Genomic DNA, 15,250 nt, shown 5'->3' with positions numbered 1-15,250 from the left:
TATGAAGAACCAAGTACCATGAATTTTGAATGCAGTGATCTACTACCCACACTTTGGTATAAGATTTTGATCTCAATTAATATTTGGATGTGATCTAAATGTAAATTAGATATGATCTAAATACACAGATACGATCTATACTTGCTGAATTTTAGATTTTAGTTTTGGATACATGCATATTAGTTCATATCATAGATCCTATATAGTGATTTTAGATTTGATCTATGCATGCATTGTAGAATAAATTATTTAATTTATGTATGTTCCGTTGTAAATTTTTAAAAATACATGCACGAACCCCACCATGCTCCCTTCAAATGGTATTAGAGTGAAGATTCATTATGACATGAACATATATGCATGTAGACTTGAGTCAAAATTTAGCAATGTATAAGATGTGTTATAATCTGATTTTAGATATGATCTAATATAAAATTAGATCTAATATAATTTAGAGTAGATCTAAATTTTTGTATATATGATATATGAATTAGATTAGATATTCTGAGTGATAAAGTACTCGGATCGGATAATCACCAGGCCATCCGATCATAGGAGCAAGTAGGGTTACATAACCCTCTCTTCTCATTCTATGGGGTACTCTGCATGGTGTGTAGGGGTGCCACTGTGAGGTCCCATGAAGAAGAAAATAAAAGAGAAAACTTACTTTTCTACAAAATCTTAGATATTGAAACCCTAAGATTTGTTGTATGTGATACAAAGCATGAGTTGTATGAAAAGTAAAATATCTAATTTGTATGATTAAAATTATTTTAATCATAAAAATAAAATTGAAATCATAAAATGTTTAGATATGATCTAAAGTTTGTTATGACAGATTTTATTTCAATTTATGCAAAAATTTTAGATCTGAAACTATGTGATACCTATTGGCATGCCAACTGAACTGACTAATTTTGAACTGAGTCGACCTAATCATCTATTTTAATCAGTTCAGTATTGACTAATCCGACCCAATTATCTTAGGCTAAACAGTAATGGTTACTGTTCATGATCAGTTAGTCGATTAAGTATCAGACTTAGTTGACCCACTGAAGTGAGCCAACTTAGTTTATGGGTGAGCCGATCTAGTTTTTGGAATAAAAAATTTTACATAAAAATAATGTAAAATTATTTTATAAAATTGAAATAGTTTCAATTAATAATCTTAATCCATGTTAATGCTATACTTAATTAAAAATTAAGAAATATATTTTAGATTTAGAATTATGATTAAAGATCTAATGAATTGCATAAAATATGGGGCATGGGTCAACTCAAATCAGGTTCTTTTAATTGAGTTAGACCTAAGATTAGAATCAAAGACTTAATGGATTAAAAAGAGTAGTTGATCCAATCTAGCCAATAGTTGATTTAGATTACATCAAGGATACTCTGGATCAAAAATAATAGTGGTAAATAATCAAGTCCATATCTTTGATTAAATCAAATGGACCTTGATTGAGGCTCAAAAGATTGAGCCTGAGTCATTAGGCTGATTAGATCGCTAGGTAACTTGAGTTGATCCATATTGTTAAGGTTAATTAGTATGATTGATTTAGGTACCCTGAATCGATATGTCGGTTGGACCGACTTGTCTCTAGTCCTTCTTATGACTTGGTGAAATCAGTGGAAGGATCTACAATGTGTCGGTTGGACCAGCTAGTCTCTAGTTCTTTATATGACTTGATGAAGTCAGTGGGAGGATTTATGACTTGTGGGTCGACTGATATCTTTTAAAAAATTTAATCAAATTTTTTAAATTATTAGATCTATAAAATGAGCTAGTTATGGGGATAACTAGATCATAGCCTCCTATTAAGGTGAACGATAATGGGTCCATTATTTCAGATTGACATTACAGTTGCCATCTGTCTGGTGTTCTTTCTAAATGATGAAATTATAATTCATCATATGATGACTCTGTTGAACTATCTGATGGTGGTCAGGTTGATCGAGCCATCTTCGGGCCTCATCATTCTTTAGCTAGAATCACTGAGTTGGTTCATGTTAATAGTTGACCTAATCGAAACTTTTCATGGAGGCCCATCACCTACTGAAATGAAACCTGAGGTGAAATTAAATACTAAAAATTATTTGGAGAAATAATTGATTGAGAACCTACCCATGGATGCATATGGATTGACCGAGCCATCCTCAGGCTTATATGCAGTCTGTATGAATTCTAGTACCTACTAAGGAATTAAGATAATTTTTCGAATTGGATGTAGAGGCTACCAATTTGTATAAAATAGTGAGAGAACTTTTAGACTAAAGTCTAGATCTTTAGGCTTAAAATAGTTCATATACTAATAGGTCAATTGTTCTCTTTTTAGAAATGAATAAAAAATTATCGCTCTCTTCACTGTTAGATAGTGAAAATATTATCAGACCTAACTTTGATAGCCAATATCAGAAGTTAAGCATAATTTTTGAGCAAATTGATTAAGAAGTCTCAGACTAACCCAAACAGCTTAAAAGAAAAATCAACAAATGGTTGATGGTCAAGATAGTTATATGATAACTCCTTAAAGTTTCTCTATTGGTAATACTACTATCAGGGTATAGGATACCGACAGCACAAGTCATATTTGTAAATATTGAAAAAAAATTCAGGATAGTAGAAAATTTGAAAACGACAAGAAACTCCTAAATGTAAGAGATAGAAGTCTGTTCCAGTCTTAACATTAAAAATTATCGAACTTATTTTCAACCCTGACCATGTCATTTAAGTGATTGTCACTATTGTCTAATCTTATTAATGGTATTAATAAGCATGATTGTTGTAATATCATTGTGAATGATACTACAATAATGAGTGGATAATTGAAATTGACATAAAATCAATACCATAGCCTGTTAGTGTAAAGCACACATCTAACTAGCACCCTAGATTAGATAATATCACTAAAATCTACCTTTGGCATAGTTGACTTAGTCACCTTTTATTGAAAAAAATGAATGAGCTAGTAATGTTCTAAGTTTGGTACATATTGATGTATTTACACTCATAAATATTAGTGTCAAAAGAGGGCTTACTACTTCATTTAAAATCTCTGACGATCTATCTTGATATGGGTGCATCTTGCTTATGAAGCACAAGTCCGAATCAGTTGAAATGTTCAAACGATTTTAAAATGAGGTAGAGAAATAAACTGTAAAAAGTATTAAAACTCATCGGTTTGACTGATGAAGTGAATATCTTTACAGTAAATTTTAACATGTCTTAGAAAAAATTAGATTCTCTCTTAATGGACCTCTCTTGGGACATTACTATTTAAAAAGAGATGTCTAAAAGGAGGAATTAAACTTGGTTAGATATGGTTCGGTCTACTGTGAATTTGCTAATCTACCTGAGGTTATATTTTAGAGACTACTTGATATGTGCTTGAGAACATTCTGAGCAAATCGGTCACCAAAATTCCATATGGGATATGGACTTGGGTAATTCGATACTCTCTTACTTTAACATTTGGGGTATCGAGCTTATGTGAAATATTCACAAACTGACTAGCTTGGATCTTGATCTGATAAATATTATTTTAAAAATATTTCTTCTATCTTCCTGATGGATATGAGATGTTCATGAATCTTAAGGCATTCTTTTTAGAAAAAAAGTTTTTTGATGAAGGAACTGATACCGTTAAGACCAATCTTAGTGAAGTTTGATAGGTAGAGGAGCCAACTCTGATACTAACCAACAGAATCAAAGTTGATTAGATCAAATTCGGAGCTCGATATAAAGGCATCCTTGAGTAGATATGATAAGTACCGTATCAGCCGAACAGATACTTTGATTTTTAGATTTGAGATGGAGATTTGATCTCCCATACGGATGCTATATAGGGATCTAACTTTGAGAAGTAGTTTGGAGCTATTAAATCTGAAATGAAGTCTATGAAGATCAACAATATATGGACATTCATTGATTCACCTAAATGGGTAAGATACATAGAGTGTGAGTGGATTCTAGATGGATTAAAGGTGCAGATGAAAAGGTAGAGACCTATTAATACTGTCTGATTGCCAAAAGATTTCATCAAAGTTATAGTATTGACTATGATGAGAAGTTATTCCTTATGGCAATCCTCAAGTCCATTTGGATTGAATCAAACTTCTCGAAGTTGGAATATACGTTTTGAACATATGGTTTTATTGAGAACAAAATAGAATTCTGTATGTACAAATGGGCTAATAGTTCTATAAAAGTATTCTTTGTATTATTTGGATGAAATTTTCTTAATCGAAAATGACAGCCCTACATTACAGGGAATAAAAGCTTGATTGTCATCTCCATTCTTCATAAAGATTTGGAAGGTTATTAAAACCATCCTTAAGTATTTGTGAAGTACTAAGGACCAATGGCTCGTTTATGGAGAGTCTAACTTAAAACTTATGGAATATTGATTACAATTTCTAGTTAGATCAAAATGACAAAATTGTGTCAGGTTATGTTTTCATCCTGAAAAGAGGAGCGACATGCTAGAAAGGTTCCATATAATAGTCAGTAGCCAATTTAATTTATGATATGGAGTTCTTTGCAATATTTGATGCTGGTAAAGAAGTTGTTTGGTTATGGAAGTTCATTAGCGAGCTTGGAGTGGCATCCTTTATTGATGGTCCAGTCTTTCTGCATTGACAGCAGTACTGGAGCCATAGCTCAAGCTGAAGAATTAATGTTCTATCTAAAAATAAAATATTTTTTGCATTGCAATCAACTTGTTCGATAAGATCGAAATAAAGTTGATCTTAGGTAGATCGACTGAAAGAAAAATTTGACCGACCCATTGACTAGAGCAATTGGATCTAAAGAGTTCAATGATCTAAAATGAAAGATGGGTATTTGATACTGATCTAATTGACTTTAGTCCAAGTGAGAGTTGTTGAAAAATATGTTCTAAAGTTAATCATCTAGATTATAGATGATTGTGCTTCATATAAGTATATGAATTATAAAATGATAAATATTATCTGACAGATTCATCATAAGGAATACATCTTCTAAAATAGAACTCATATGTTATGATGAAGTCCTTAGAGCTACTTCCAAAATGATAAAGGAGGATTTATCGTATAGTTCTTAAATCCTGCCCGTGACTAAATGATATAATTGTTACAAGGATGATAATTGTATCGAGTGTTGGTCATTGTATGCCATATTAGTTGGTTGTTCTCTTAATCAAGGTGTGTGGTGACACGAATATGGCATATGGATGATTTGTAGGAATACATTTCACTGAGCGTGACCACCTCCAAAGCACTCTGCTGTCAAGGGCTGCTCTGATAGGATATGGGTATGTGTGTTCCGCTGATCTGAGACTACTCTAGTGACTTGCAAGCAACTCACTGTGCTTTGGTGTCGGACTACATAAATTTTTAATTCGATGATAGAAGTTTTTGGGTACAGTTAAGTACTTGTGCAGTTTGAGTGCGAGTCAAGATAGGATTGACCACTTTAAGTAAACTTGAAGATGATGTATCACTGTATTTCAATTCAGTAAAACTTTGGTCAAAGTAATCTTAGTGAGGAGTCACAGAATTTTTAAGGTTGAGACACAATGTGGACTACTCTTCCTGGGTTGACAGTTTAACCCTTAGTGGTCCTTGAGCGTCAAGTGTCAAAGGGATGATTTATATAGTAACTATATCTACATGGACTTTAGAGTGTTGTTGGGCATACGTTCGGCTTATTCGGACATCGGATCCCATTACTAGATGGTTACATCGATTAGTACAAAATTTATTCTTATACTACCAGCTTAGGTTTGAACCTATGGGGTTACACATATAAAAATATCTGTCCGATCAAATGATTGATCGATGATTATAAATCGTTGAAGGGTTTAATTATCAATTTGATTGATGATTAATCTTTTATAAATATTATAATAAATTATTTACTAATGATTGATAAATTAGAGGAATAATTAATTAATAATATGATTATTAATTGGCTCAATTTGATTGAGCATTGGGGATTGGATTAAATCTAATTGAATTGGATTCAATTAGATCGGCTTTGGTTTGATTGGATGCATACCTATTGAATAACAGGGCTTGTTCCAATTGATCTCAGAGATGCAAATCAAATTTTAAATTAAATATAATTTAATTAATTTTATATAGGCTTAGATTGGATCAAATTCTATTAGATAATTGACTTGATTGGATGAAGCCCTATTATCAAAAACTTTTTTGATATCCATTAAGAATCAATCCCTAGATCAATGGGGTTTTAGTCTAACTAATTCTCCAGCTGGATTGGGGCCTAATTGATTTCATAATTAAGCTAGGATCTGATGCATAGTTGTTGATAGCACCAAAAATAACTCTACTCACTATGTAGGTAGGATGAGTCGAGATCGTATCCTCAGGGACCTTGGGCTAAGTTGAGATTGCAAAATAAAAGAAAGAAGCATTGTTTTGATTTAAAAAAATAAATTATCTTAAAATTGATGTAATTAGAAAATAAAGAGCTCGGGAGTTTTGAATTAATTTTGTACTAGTAGAGTTGTATCTCTTTTTTTAATTAAATAGATGCGATTAATCTTAGGAAAAATATCTATCTTTCCTCGGCACACCCCGTACCCATAGATCACGGTGCGTCTCCAAAAAGTACTAGATAAATAACTCTTCTTTTCTCGGCACGCCCCATACCCGTAGATCACGGTGCGTCTCTGAAAAGTAAAAGTTATTTCTAATATTAATCTAACAGGAAAGCATAAATAAAAGCATATGAAAGGGAGCAAATAAAGAACTCATGATGATTTAAATAAAAAGCATAATCTTTATTGTATATAAAGAAATACAAGAAAGTATAGAACAATAAACCCACTCTGTGTCATTACAAAATTTCTTCTCCACTCCCGAGACTGCTAGCCTAGCTGCTCATGGAGTAGTCCCTTTCTCTTCCTCTATACAAGGCTCTAGAAGAATTTTTGGGCTCCCCCTCAAATGGGAGTACAAGAGCCTTTTTATGGGTGTTAGGAGGGAGGAGTTTTACATGATTTTCAGATATGGGACTAAAGAAAATACTAAGGACTAAAAGATGGATGGATGAGATGGAAAGATCACAAGCAGATAAAGAAAATATAAATTCTTCCTCTTGAAGTATTTCCAAGTATTATCTTTTTTTCTTTAATTTTCAGATCTATCTGCTATTATGAGCGTCCGTCTATCCCCACGAACCCGCCATGCCGTGCGCCTGCCATGCCCGATGCCGCACCATGCCCGATGCCACGCGATCGCGCGAACAAAAGCCAGCATCTCTATTTCACTTGAAACCCCACGCACCTGCATCTTGGATCGGACCCACCATGTTTGAACCAAGCCACTCGCCAGCTCCCATGCTCAAGCCTCGGGCTCGCACCAAAATTCAAATCGCATGAAGCCCACCAAAAACGTGCCAACCACACTCCTTTACGCTCCTTTTTGATTAGAAAATTATAAAAGAAAACTTTTGTTTCTTTAAAATGATGTCTATATCCTTTTTGGGTTCCTTGCATAGTATCTTCATTTTCTATAATACCGTATGCATCCTTCTTTTATTTAAATTTTGTTTTAAGTTCAATTTTCTTCAAACTTGAGTCTTTTTGATCTACGAATCGGACTCTTTGTATCGACGATCACCTTTCTTGTAAAATATAAAAAGAAGCATCAAATTCTTAATAAATAAAATAAATTAAATATAATTTTTTGCTTTAAATGACTTAAATTAAGTGTTTATCACACTCCCAACTTGAATTTTGCTCGTCCTCGAGTAAAATAGATATATCAGCATTGTGTACCGACTCGATCTTGAATAAAAAGTTAGGTTAGGCATCCCAAAAGGTAGATGATACCTGATCAGACCATTAAAGAGATACTTCATTGGATTATCAATTTGACCCAATTAGTGGCTGAGTATTAACTAAAGAAATTTTAAGAGTTTTTCTTTCACCAACTCCCCACTTTACTCTTTAAATCCTCTAACTTAATGTGAGAAAGGTTTATTATCTTCTTGCAATTTAGTCCCCTTATTATCCACTATTATTTATTTATTTTTTTAATATTGCCTACCTTTTTACATGAACCACAATACTTACTTAGGTGAATGGGCCCGGTTACTCAGTAGGAAATCAATATTTTTTTTTAAAAAAAATAAATTTTAAGAAAAATTTTTGCATACCTCAAACTTTCCATCCAATCTCTCATGAAGCAGATTCTTTATTGAGATCAGTAAGAAGAGGGTTGTAGAATCACTCCTAAAATTTGGTCTAGTCTAAACCCTACCATTCATTGGGTTTTCTTAATAATTTATTCCTCAGTATCTCTAAAATTATCTTGACCGTTAATCATTCATTGATTAAGATGCCTAATTGACTCTTAATCAAAATAAAATTTGGATACATAAAACTAATTATTTCTGACCATACTCGAAGATTTGATTAATTTCCTTCCCCCCCAACTTAATCTACATTGTCCTCAATGGAGTAAGAAAGCAAAGAAAATAAAAGGAGAGAGTGCACCTGGGATAATTTTGCTTCGAAAGTTGAAGATAGCTTCATTGATTAATAGACTCTTGTTCTAAATTACTGCGGCTACAGTAAAGTAAAAAAAATATATGAAATCGTTGGGTTGCCTCTTAATAAGCGCTAAGTTTTACGTCTTCAGCCAGATGTCAAGTTTATTATTCATTATAAAGTGAATCACATAGGTAGATGGTGTCGATTTATTCTTTATGTGCAATTTCATCTACATATGGCTTCAGACGTTGGCCGTTTACCTTAAATGTATTGCCATTCTGGGGGTCATGAATTTCAATTGCTCCATGTGGGAATATTTGTGTGACAATGAAAGGTCCATCCCATCGGGATCGAAGTTTTTTGAGAAAAAGGTGTAACCTGGAATTGAAAAGCCATACCTTTTGATTTAGCTCAAATGATTTTCTAGAGATATATTTGTCATGAAATACTTTGGTTCGAGCCTTGTAAATTTGTGAACTCTCGTATGCATCGTTGCGAAGTTCTTCCAGTTCATTGATTTACAACCTTCGATTAGAACCTGCATTCTTCATGTTAAAATTAAACATTCGTATGGCCCAGAGTGCACGATGTTCTATTTCAACTGGCAGATGGCAAGCTTTGCCATAAACTAATCGGTAGGGTGACATACCGATAGAAATTTTAAAAGCTATACGGTAAGCCCATAATGCATCATCTAAATGAAGAGACCAATCCTTTCTATTGGGCTTAACCATCTTTTCTAGGATATGTTTAATCTCCCTATTTGACACCTCTACCTGACCATTAGTTTAGGGGTGATATGGTGTGGCCACTTTGTGTGTAATATTATATTTTTTCATAAATGCTTCAAAATGTTTATTCGTAAAATGATTCCCCCCGTCACTAATGATCACCCTTGGGAAGCCAAATCGACTAATGATGTTTCATTGGATAAAACTAGTTATAACTTTATTATCATTAGTCCGTGTAGCTATTGCCTCCACCCATTTTGACACGTAATCAACTGCCACCAGAATATATTTGAATCCAAATGAGGCTGGAAAAGGTCCAATGAAATCAATCCCCTAAACATCGAAGATTTCTACTACTAAAATAGGGGTCAGCGGCATCATATCCTTCTTGGATAAATTTTCTGTTTGCTGACATTGCAGACAACTTCGGCCAAATTTATGTGCATCCTTGAAAAGCGTTGACCAATAAAACCCACTTTGCAGCACTTTTGCTGCAGTTTTTCTTCCACTAAAATGTCCCCCACATGCCGAAGAATGGCAAAAAGTAAGAATGCTTTGAAATTCACTCTCGGAGACACAACGACGAATAACTTGGTTAGGACAGTATTTGAATAGTTCAGGTTCCTCCTAGAAATAATGTTTAATTTACGAGAAAAATCGATCCTTTTCTTGTTTTGTCCAGTGAGAAGGTACTTGTCTGGTTGATAAGTAATTGACAAAATGGGCAAACCATGGAGGACGGCTAGAGAAGATTGTGAAAAGTTGTTCGTCAAGAAATTTCTCTTTGACCTCATCTATGCCTATCGTGTGTTCAACTAAGATCCTAGAGATGTGATCAGCTACCACATTCTCGGAACCCTTCTTATCTCAGATTTCCAGATCAAATTCTTGTAAAAGAAAGATTCATCTGATTAAACGCGGTTTAGTATCTTTCTTTGAGAGGAGATGTTTTAGAGCCGCATGATCAGAGTAAACTAGAACCTTAGACACTAACAGATATGAGCAAATTTTTCAAGGGCGAACACTATTGCTAGTAGCTCTTTTTCTGTTGTGGTGTAGTTTAATTGGGCATCGCAAAGAGTCTTGCTAGCATAATAGATTACATGTGGCTCCTTATTGATTTTTTGGCCTAAGACGGCACCTATTGTAAAGTCAGAGGCATCACACATAATCTCAAATGGAATGGACCAGTCAGGAAATTTTATTATGGGTGCTGTTGTCAGGGCTGTTCGTAATGTGTTGAATACTTTCAAACAGTCTTCGTCAAAGACAAATGGTGTGTCCTTGGCCAATAGATTGCACAGGAGTCTTGAAATCTTGCTAAAGTCTTTGATGAAGCATCTATAAAATCTGGCATGACCTAAGAAGGATCGTATTTGTCAGACCGAAGTAGGGGGTGGTAGTTTTGAAATGACCTCAACTTTGGCTTTATCTACCTTGATCCCTCTTTCAGAAATAATATGTCCTAATACAATTTCCTTACGCACCATGAAATGGCTCTTTTCCCAACTTAGGACAAGATTTATCTCCATACACCATTTAAGAACTTTAGAAAAATTATGGAGACAATCCTCAAAGGTGGTTCCAAACACAAAAAAATCATCCATAAAAACTTCAAGATATTTGTCCACCATATCTGAAAAAATAGCCAGTATGCATCGTTGAAATGTAGCGGGTGCATTGCAGAGCCCGAATGACATACACCGAAAAGTGAAGGTGCCATAGGGGCAGGTGAAGGTAGTCTTTTCTTGATCATCCAAAAATATAAGTACTTGATTGTAACCTGAATAACCATCAAGAAAATAGAAAAAACTTTGTCCTGCTAACCATTCTAAGATTTGGTTAATGAAGGACAATGAAAAATGATCCTTCCTAGTAACGGCATTTAGTTTTCTATAATCTATGCATACTCGCCATCCAGATGATTTGCGAGTGGAAAGTAGTTCACCTTCTTCATTCTCAACCACAGTAATACCTGATTTCTTAGGTACTACTTGAGTGGGACTGACCCATTTACTATCGGATATGGGGTAGATGATTCCAGCATCTAACCACTTTACCACCTCTTTCTTTACTACTTCATGCATGTTTGGGTTTAATCTCCTCTGCATATCTCGATGGAGTTTGGCATTTGCCTCAAAATAAATATGGTGCATGCAAATAGAGGGGTCAATTCCTTTTAAATCGGCAATGGACCAACCGATAGCCTCTTTGTGTTCCTTCAGAATACCAACCAATTGTGCTTCCTGATTAGGGGTCAAGTCTGATGCAATGATTGTCGGGAGGGTGTCATTGGGTCCTAGAAATACATACTTGAGTGTAGCAGGAAGGAGTTTCAATTCTAACATAGATGGTGATTCTAAAGATGGGACTATTGGTGTACTGGCTAATGTGGGCAATGGCTCATACTTGATTGTCCATGGAGGAGTGGTTTTATCGTGTAGTGTATCCAACAAGGTGTTAACTTCTTTCATATATCCCTCAAAGTCATACACTCTAAAGTGAGCCAAGCAAGTATCTAAGGGGTTTGGTGCTAGAATTGTGGGTGTTGCATCTTCTATAATATCTTCTAGTGTATCTACTTCGAAGCAACTATCCATTGATGGTCCTTGAAAAGCACCAAACACATTCAGTCTCAGTTTTTTATTCCCAAACAATACATCCATGACTCCTGTCCTACAATTAATGCATGCATTTGCCGTAGCTAGGAAGGGTCGTCCTAAGATAATGGGAATTTATCTTGGGTTGCCACTTAGTTCCATGTCGAGAACCAAAAAATTAACTAAAAAGTAAAACTCATCTACCTTGACCAAGACATCCTCAAGCATTCCACGTGGTTTCTTAATTGATCTATCGGCTAATTGCAGTGTGACTGATGCGGATTTCAGTTCTCCGAATCCAAAAAATTTATACACCGAACTAGGTAAAAGATTCACACTTGCTCCTAAGTCCAGAAGAGCTTTTTCAATGTGATAATCTCCTATAACACAGAAAATGATGGAGGCTCCTGGGTCCTTAAGCTTTGGAGGAGTGACATGCTGGAAGACAGAACTAGCTTGTCCAGTGAGGCATACTTTCTTTGGGATTTGTGATCTAGATTTACATTTTTGGGTGCACAAATCCTTCAAAAATTTAGCATAAGCAGGGACCTGTTTGATTGCGTCTAGAAGGGGAAGATTACTTTGGACTTGCTTAAACAATTCCAACATCTCGTCGAGTCTTCCTCCCTTCTTATCTACAGGAATAGGGGCTTTCAGGACATCCAAAAATGGGGCTTTAGGCAAGTAAGATGATTTCGGTGCAGTTGGTTCATTTTCTATTTTAAGGTCCTCCTTGTTCTTCGGTGATTTGGCTTCGGTTAGAGGTTTAGGGTCGGTCTCATTGATTTTACTAGTGTGTTCAATGATCTTCCCACTTCTCAGAGTCATGATTGATTTTGCGTGTTCAGAAAAAGCTTCTGGGGTATTAGAGCTCTCAATCACAAATTATCTTCTTGGGTTGCTCTCGGGTTGGCTAGGTAATTTTCCTCCTTCCCTCCTACTGAATGCAGTCACTAGTTGACCTATTTGGGTCTCTAGCTTAGCAATGGATTGTGTGCAGGAGTTAAGGGTCTGAGTGTTGACTTCTAATCATTCTAGTACTTTCAGAACTTTTTCCTCAAAAGCTGAGCTATGACTAGTAGTAGATGGTTGAGGAGCATTTTGAAATTGATGGTATGGTCCATGCCTATATGTTGGGTCCTGATATTGAGGTCGAGGTGTAGCAGGGCCAACCACTGGTTGTGATCTCCAGAAAAAATTTGGATGGTTTCTCCAGTCGGGATTATAAGTATTCGAATATAGATCATTTCCTGGTCTGCGAGCTTGTTGGACTTGAGCTTGCTGAACCTACTCGTGCACAAACTCAGAAAATTGAGGTGCGGCTGGGCATTCACTAACAAAATGGTTCGGACTTGCACACAATGCACAAACTTCTTGGATTGGGTTAGGTGGAATCGGGGATTGTCCAGTATTTAGAAGACGGTCTAATTTTTGGGACAGTTCATCTACCTTACTGTGGATATCCATGACGTTTTCAATCTGATAAATTCCACTTCTTTTTTGTTGAAGCATGGGTTGTTCTCTAGAGGTGGCAGACATATGATGTAGGGAATTCTCACTAAGTGTTTCAAAGAGCTGTCATGCTTCATCCTCACTCTTTAGCATGAATGTCCCACCACATGATGCATCAACCATTTGTCGGTGTTTCTCCGATAGACCATCATAAAAATACTGACAAAGTTGCCATTTAGGGATAGCATGGTGTGGATATTTACGAATGAGGTCCCTTAACCTTTCCCATGTCTCATGAAAAAGTTCACCCTCCAATTGGAAAAAACTAGTGATAGCTTTTCTAATTTGATTTATTTTTTCAATTGGAAAGTATTTCTTGAAAAATTCTCTCTAAAGATGTTCCCAAGTTGAAATGGTTATAGAGTCTAAGGAGTTTAACCAATGCTTGGCTTTGTCCTTAAGTGAGAAAGGGAACAGTTTCAATCTAAGGGCATCATCAGAGAAGTTTTGGATTTTTACTATGGAACAAATTTTAAAAAATTCATCCAAGTGTTTGTATGGGTCCTCGTTACTAAGTTCATAGAATGATGGCAATATTTGAATAATGCTAGACTTAATCTCATATTGGGTAGCTTCTACTGGAGGTGCTTGAATGCATGGAGAGTAGATATACGAGGATGGAGTGAAATATCTCTCAATGAGCATGGAGGATTAGCCTCACCAGGTGCAGCCATGTTTCTAACTTGGATAGTCCTAAGAGTCTTTTCTAATTCTTCGTCTAATGGTTGTAAGTCGGGTTTTAGTGATCGTCGACCTAACATGCAACTAAAAGGTCTATATAGGACTATCCTAGTCTGTTAAGGATTATTATTATTATTTTTTTTTTTTTAAAAGAAGAAAAGAAGAGAGAAAAGAGTTCTAAAGAAGAGATCCTAAGAAGTCCTAAAACTAATAGAAGAATTAGTTGTGGTTAGATTTTAATTACAATCAATTTAGCACGCAGTGGACTCTCTATCCTAAAGTTACCTTCGTTTTAGACAGCTCCTAACGTAGTTAGCCTTCAAGCCCTCCAAGTCGGAGCTTGACCAACCAACTGGCCAGATAAGTGTAAGGTTGGTGGGAGTCCCCCCGTTGCTTTCCTTAGACACCAATGACATTGGTCAGATCAGCGAACAGAACCAATTAAAAACCACCTTCCTTCGGGCCCAGTCGTCCCACAAACCACTTGCCTAGACACCAGCTAGCTGACCAAGTCTAATCTGGTTCAACTCTCAGGGTCACTTGTCCTAATGAGCTCGAAATCCTTAGGGGTCAATGTCTAATTAATTTTAAATTAAGGTCTAGGTTATACAAATGCAAGGGAGTGATTTATGGGCCAAGGAAGGGTGATTAAATCCCCACCTTATCTTAGTTAATGGGTTGCACCCTTAAAGTTAATTATGGAGATGCAATGCAAAGAAACAAGATGTCCAATCAAGTTAGAAATTTTTATATTTGAGGTTACGCTATTTTAGTTAAGTGTTATGAAATGTCAGTGGTTTTTTCTTTTTAATTCAATCGTGCCAAGATCCCCGACAACGGTGCCAAAATTTGATGCGTAGTCATTAATAGCACCAAAAATAACTCTACTCACTACGTAGGTAGGATGAGTCGAGATCGTATCCTCAGGGACCTTGGGCTAAGTTGAGATTGTAAAATAAAAGAAAGAAGCGTTGTTTTGATTTAAAAAAATAAATTATCTTAAAATTGATGTAATTAGAAAATAAAGAGCTCAAGAGTTTTGAATTAATTTTGCACTAGTACAGTTGTATCTCTTTTTTTTAATTAAATAGATAGATTAATCTTAAGAAAAATATCTATCTTTTCTCGGTACACCCTGTACCCGTAGATCACGATGCATCTCCGAAAAGTACTGGGTAAACAACTCTTCTTTCCTCGACACGCCCCATACCCATAGATCACG

At 35.4% G+C, this 15,250-nt stretch overlaps 1 non-coding gene across 1 annotated transcript; it reads left to right on the top strand.

Moving 5' to 3' along the window:
• The first annotated feature begins 13,528 nt into the window (after positions 1 to 13,528).
• Positions 13,529 to 13,634, top strand: LOC140855901 (small nucleolar RNA R71). The gene has a single exon (XR_012139346.1). It is a non-coding gene; the product is annotated as a small nucleolar RNA R71 (small nucleolar RNA).
• The last annotated feature ends 1,616 nt before the right edge of the window (positions 13,635 to 15,250 follow it).

The sequence above is a fragment of the Elaeis guineensis genome, chromosome 2 (genome assembly GCF_000442705.2).
Source record: "Elaeis guineensis isolate ETL-2024a chromosome 2, EG11, whole genome shotgun sequence".
Lineage (NCBI taxonomy): Eukaryota > Viridiplantae > Streptophyta > Magnoliopsida > Arecales > Arecaceae > Elaeis > Elaeis guineensis.
The sequence above is the reverse complement of the archived record's forward strand: the minus strand, read 5'-3'. Positions and strand labels throughout refer to the sequence as shown.